General features: G+C 37.8%; 1 pseudogene; it reads left to right on the forward strand.

Annotated features, from left to right (window-relative positions):
- The first annotated feature begins 5,399 nt into the window (after positions 1-5,399).
- On the forward strand, positions 5,400-5,519 carry LOC121988011 (annotated as a pseudogene).
- The last annotated feature ends 990 nt before the right edge of the window (positions 5,520-6,509 follow it).

Consider the following 6,509-nt stretch of genomic DNA (forward strand, 5'->3'; position numbering starts at 1 on the left):
TCAAAACATATAGGAACTAACATGATAAATGTCATGGAGTTACAATCATAAAAATATCAAACAAGCATAACTCATATATAATGAAAGCAGGTCTTTTCTTCTTTAGCCAGTCACTACCACACACATCCTGCTAGCCCCTCCTGCTGCTCCCCTAGTCCATCCAACCTTTGCCCTTATCTGTGGTACAAGAAAGTAAGCTGTGAGCACTCATGGCTCAGTAAGTTCCTTTCCTACTCACAAAATCCGTATATCATGTCAACAATCACAAAGCATATATCAAAGCATAAAGTATCATAGCATATCACACATGATCATCATATATATCATGAGCACAATCATAGATATCATGGCATAATCATGGTATAAACACAAGGTAGCATGACATATCATAACATGATCATCATATATATCATGAGCACAATCATAGATATCATGGCATAATCATGGCATAAACACAAGGTAGCATGACATATCATAACATGATCATCATATATATCATGACATATTCATAAAGCATATGCAAGGTGAACTTTTAAAACATGCATCATGACTTTTTAAAACGTATAGCATGGATACTTAAACATAATCTCAACATAAGGGGATCCCAGCTTGTACCACATACATACATGCGCGTGTCCTAGTAGGTCCAAGGTAGCAAGTCTTGAACCCTACAAGGCATATACTAGGCCCGTTTCTTAGTCCATCGACCTAGGGGCACTTAGGAGCCCATCCCTAACGAGGCCCGTTTCTTAGTCCATCGACCCCGGGGTGCTTATGGAGCCCACCCTTGGTACAAGCCTTAAAAGTAAAATAGCATGTCATATTTACATAATTCATATCACTCATGTCATATTCATGTCATGAAGAGTGCTCTTGATCCCACTTATAGGGAAGCAACTCTTTTAGGCATAGCTTAAAGCATGTATAATTGAGCACACAGCATATCATGATTTTGAGCACACAGCATATCATGAACACATGCATAATTAAGCATACAACCTTTCATGATCTTAAGCACACAGCATATCATGAACTTGAGCACATCATGAGTTTAGGCACATATCATATCATGAGTTTGAGTACTTAGCATATCATGAGTTTAAGCACACAGCATATCATGAACTTGAGCACATAGCATATCATGAAATTTAGCACACAGCATATCATAGACTCGAGCACATAACATTTCATGAAATTTAGCACACAGCATATTATAAAAATAAGCACATAGCATATCATGAAACATAGCACACAGCATATCATGAATAGGACCTAACATATATAAATGAACCTCACAGCATGTCATACTCTCCACATATCATAAAGCATTGCATGTGAAGTTCATGGAAGAACACAAAATTAGGTCTCTATCCCTAGTGACAAGTGGTGGCCGAAACATATAGAGGTGGTTTAGGTTATCAAGCAACAAAAGAACATGTGAACCCTAAACATCTATCATTTCTTATGACATAAGAAGCATCTTAAGCATGTTAGGTATATGTTCCAATCTTTCTAGGTCTCTTTTCATAACCTGGCCGAAACTTATTAAGCCTCCTTTTGGGTTATTAACAACATATAAGCATGAACAACCTTAACAATTTTCATATCATATTCCATAAGAAACCACTTGAACATATTTGATTTAGGTTCCAAGTTCTCTAAGCCTTCAACCCTAACATGGCCGAAACCCTAGCAACATGTTTCTAGGTTACAAGCAACATGAAAAGGTTAAACTTTATACTAACATATCAATACATATCATGAGAATCACCATAAGTACATTTAGTCTAAGTTCCAAGCTTCTCAAGCCTTTTAATCTAATGAGGCCGAATCTTGTAAGCATGTGTATTAAGTTCCTAGTGGCATATTAGCATGAAGACCATAAGAACTTTCCTAGCATTCATTTCAAATATTAACATGGACCACTTAGTTTAGAAATTTAAGTATCCTAGGTCTTAAAAACAATTGTGGCCGAATACTAAAGAACAAGAATTCAAGTTTCAAGCAACATGTGAACATTAATTTATTTCATATCTCTTCATCAAGTAGAGCATAAGTATCTTAGACTTGATTTAAACCTTCCTAGGGTTCAAGTCTTGAAATGGCCGAACCATCATATATAAGAAATATTGTTCAACTTAACCTAAGATCATGGCATGTCACATTAGCTTCATATCTTGTCTTATAAGAATCATAGCATGCTTAAATTTTTAGGTTTAAAGCCCTTCTAGGCTCTCAACTCTATCTTGGCCGAATATACATGAATATGGAATCAAGTTTAAATTGACTTACAAGTGGGGAAAAACATCAACAACACCACTTATCATTAGGTACATATCATAAAAACAAGGTAGCATGCTTGGTTTAGGTTTAGAGCTCTTCTAACTCTTTTGTTCCTTCTATGCCGAAAATCCAAGTTCATAAATTTATGTTCTAGCCAAACATTCTAGCATGAAAATATTAGTTTATCTCTCCTACCATAAGGTACATAACATAAGCAAAAATCATGAACATATCTTAGTTGGTTTTCAAGGTTCTTTAAACTCTCTCTTTTTTTTTTCTTTGTTTGGCCGAAACGCTTATGAAATAACCATAGGTTTTTAAGCAATACTTTTCATAACAAACATATAGCTATTGTACCACGGGTGAGGGGAACTTACTTCCTTTCGCTTGTGGTTTTTCTTAAGTAGGAAAGTGTTCTAGTTGTTAAGGAAGGGAGAAGTTTCTTCCTCTTGTGCCTCCTTTGATTTCCTTTGCTTGGGGAGGCTAGAACTTGAAGGTTTCTTCTTGAAAATTGGCTTCCTTGGAGAAGAACTTGACTTAGTGCTCGGATCAAGGAGTGGGTGGATCTCCTAGTCTCGATGAAGAAAGAAAAGAAGGAAGGAGGAGGAAGAATGAGGAAAATGAGAGGTTTACTTCTCATTTTTTTCTATTTATTCATCATGAGAGAAATTTATGCCCTCATTAATTTTCCCTTTAATTCATCCATTATTCTTCTCTTGATTCCCACGAAAAGAATGAGGAGAGGGAAGGGTGAGGAAAACAACTTGCTTCTTCTTATTCCTTCTCTTAGGCTCTGTTTACTTGGGAGAGTGGAAAGTAAAATTAAGGAAAAATTTTCACGGTGGAAAAGTTTCCGTCGTTTACTTCATTAAAATTTTCTGAAGGAAAAGTAATGTAATCCATCCGCGGATAATTTTGGAGCCAAAATCAATCACCTCAAAATCGGACGGAAAGCAACGGATAGAAAAAAAAATGACGCATGTACCCTTTTTAACTCACAAAATTACACTATGTATCAAAAAAAATGACGCATGCACCCTTTTTTATTTACAAAATTACATCATAAGTATTCACCTTCCTCTATCAAGATAAACAAGTGTGCAAAGGAAAAGATTTCTTCACCCTTTCTTTTCTCTTCCTCCAAAGACAAATTTCTATCGTTGATTCCTTTCCTTTCCTCATCCATCCTCTAGAGTAAACATAGCCTTAATCAAGAGGGAGAAGAGGTGAGCAATTTGGTTTTCTCTTGCTCCTTGTTTTATTTTTCTTCTCTCCTTTAACTAATATTTTTATTCCTTCCTATGCATATGTTACTTTCTATCCTAGTGGTGACCATGCCATTAATCTTTCTCCATTATTGGTGGGAGGTTCAAGGTTCAATCCTTGGCCTCCACCTTTTACCTCTTATTTTTATTTTGTTTCTTACTCTTCTTTTTCTCTTATCCTTTTTATTTATTTCCATGCTCTTAATGAGAATAATACCTATGTATTTATATAACAAAAATTCATGGGTGTTACAGTTGCGATGTTGGGCGGTTGAGTTAAAGTTGGAGTTGTCGTGGTAGACAGAGACCTCGATCGTGCTCTGTGGGAGGTCGAGGGGGACAGCGACAGGGAAGAGTAGTGTCTCGTCCCAGCAGGGGCTAAGGGAGTAGAGCTTGGTGGCAGTGCGGCGGTGCTTGCCTCGGAATTCCAGCGAGACGAAGGGATTCGCCGATCCATTCCGGGTTTTCGGCTTCAAATCGTCTGCTTTCAAGGTCTCCACGGCCAACGTCTGCTTTCAAGATCTCACGGCCAACGTCATCGGCTTCAAAGCGAAATTATTTTGATGAGAAAATCTTGGATTTTAAAAAAAAAAAAACAGAAGACGCGCACGGGCGCGTATAAGAAGACGCGCACAGTATCAAAACTATATATTTCCTCTTACCTCTTATTTTTATTTTGTTTCTTACTCTTCTTTTTCTCTTATCCTTTTTATTTATTTCCATGCTCTTAATGAGAATAATACCTATGTATTTATATAACAAAAATTCATGGGTGTTACAGTTGCGATGTTGGGCGGTTGAGTTAAAGTTGGAGTTGTCGTGGTAGACAGAGACCTCGATCGTGCTCTGTGGGAGGTCGAGGGGGACAGCGACAGGGAAGAGTAGTGTCTCGTCCCAGCAGGGGCTAAGGGAGTAGAGCTTGGTGGCAATGCGGCGGTGCTTGCCTCGGAATTCCAGCGAGACGAAGGGATTCGCCGATCCATTCCGGGTTTTCGGCTTCAAATCCTCTGCTTTCAAGGTCTCCACGGCCAACGTCTGCTTTCAAGATCTCACGGCCAACGTCATCGGCTTCAAAGCGAAATTATTTTGATGAGAAAATCTTGGATTTTTTTAAAAAAAAAAAACAGAAGACGCGCACAGTATCAAAACTATATATTTCCTCTTACCTCTTACCTCTTATTTTTATTTTGTTTCTTACTCTTCTTTTTCTCTTATCCTTTTTATTTATTTCCATGCTCTTAATGAGAATAATACCTATGTATTTATATAACAAAAATTCATGGGTGTTACAGTTGCGATGTTGGGCGGTTGAGTTAAAGTTGGAGTTGTCGTGGTAGACAGAGACCTCGATCGTGCTCTGTGGGAGGTCGAGGGGGACAGCGACAGGGAAGAGTAGTGTCTCGTCCCAGCAGGGGCTAAGGGAGTAGAGCTTGGTGGCAATGCGGCGGTGCTTGCCTCGGAATTCCAGCGAGACGAAGGGATTCGCCGATCCATTCCGGGTTTTCGGCTTCAAATCGTCTGCTTTCAAGGTCTCCACGGCCAACGTCTGCTTTCAAGATCTCACGGCCAACGTCATCGGCTTCAAAGCGAAATTATTTTGATGAGAAAATCTTGGATTTTAAAAAAAAAACAGAAGACGCGCACGGGCGCGTATAAGAAGACGCGCACAGTATCAAAACTATATATATATATATATATATATATATATATATATATATATATATATATATATATATATATAATATAAAAATTATATATTGTCATGATTCTCTTTAGTCTCATATCTTAGTATTGATAACATCGTGAGTAGAGAAACTTCTATAAATATCTTCGCCTACGACGTTAGAAAGCATACCCTTCTCTACATTTTGGCTAAGATCAAATGTAGTATATGTTCTTATCAATTTAATATTTAATATAAAATAGAGTCTGCTATGATAACTTACTGTTGAGGTTCTCGAGACACACCATACTGCGGATGCTTCGTCGCTTGTCCATGCGCACCCACCTATCTAGACTCTTGGATCCATTTTTTTTTTTTTTGCCCCCAGGGCATAGCGCAGACGGTGGGCGCATGGTATCTCTGGCGTAATGGCCAGGGGTCGATTCTCAGGAACTAACGACCTGGGGTTTACCCCGCCATGCGCCTATGGCCTGTGTACCTGCATGAACCTCCCTCCATATCCGTGGGGCCGGCACTAGGGGGGCCGCTAAGGTAGCGGATCTACCTTTGGATCCATTTTTTTTTTAAAAAAAAAAAAAAATCAACATTTCCATAAAGAAACACTATACTCGTAAGTATCTTAAATTTTTAATTTTGAACACTATAGCCCAAGAAGGAAGCATGCCCTAAAGGAAAAATCTTATTAGCTTAAACCAATTATAACTCAACCCCTAATTCTTAAAATCTTAAATTCTAAATACATATAATATACCCTGTCAGTATATAAAATTTTTAATGTTGAACGTTGTAACCTAAGAGAGAAGCCTGAACCCTAGAGGGAAAATCTTATTAACTCAATCCCATTATAACTCAACTCTTAAATTCTAAAATTTTAAATCCTAAATATATATAATATATCTTAAAAAAAATATTTCAATTGAATTCAAGACGTCTGGATTCAACCTCAGATGGTCGGATTCAATCCAAACGCCTAGGATCTGCACAATCATGCGACAACATATATATATCCGTAGCATAGCACACTCATGTGTGTATATATATACTACGGGCATCATTAGATTTTGTTCACTAGAAGGTTATTTCTTCTAGTGTTGCTATAGTCAGCCCGGTTGAAGGCATAGACCAATAAGGCCTATGCCTAGGGCCTCAATATAATTGGGGCCCATTAATATTATATTTTTTAAAAATATATTTAATAATTGAAATTTAATTTTAATTAGAACGGGACGTTTCATTTCAAGAATGCCGCTTCGGCGCTTCGATTTTCGTGCAGGCGT

This window comes from Zingiber officinale, chromosome 5B (assembly GCF_018446385.1).
Source record: "Zingiber officinale cultivar Zhangliang chromosome 5B, Zo_v1.1, whole genome shotgun sequence".
NCBI classification, from domain to species: Eukaryota; Viridiplantae; Streptophyta; class Magnoliopsida; order Zingiberales; family Zingiberaceae; genus Zingiber; species Zingiber officinale.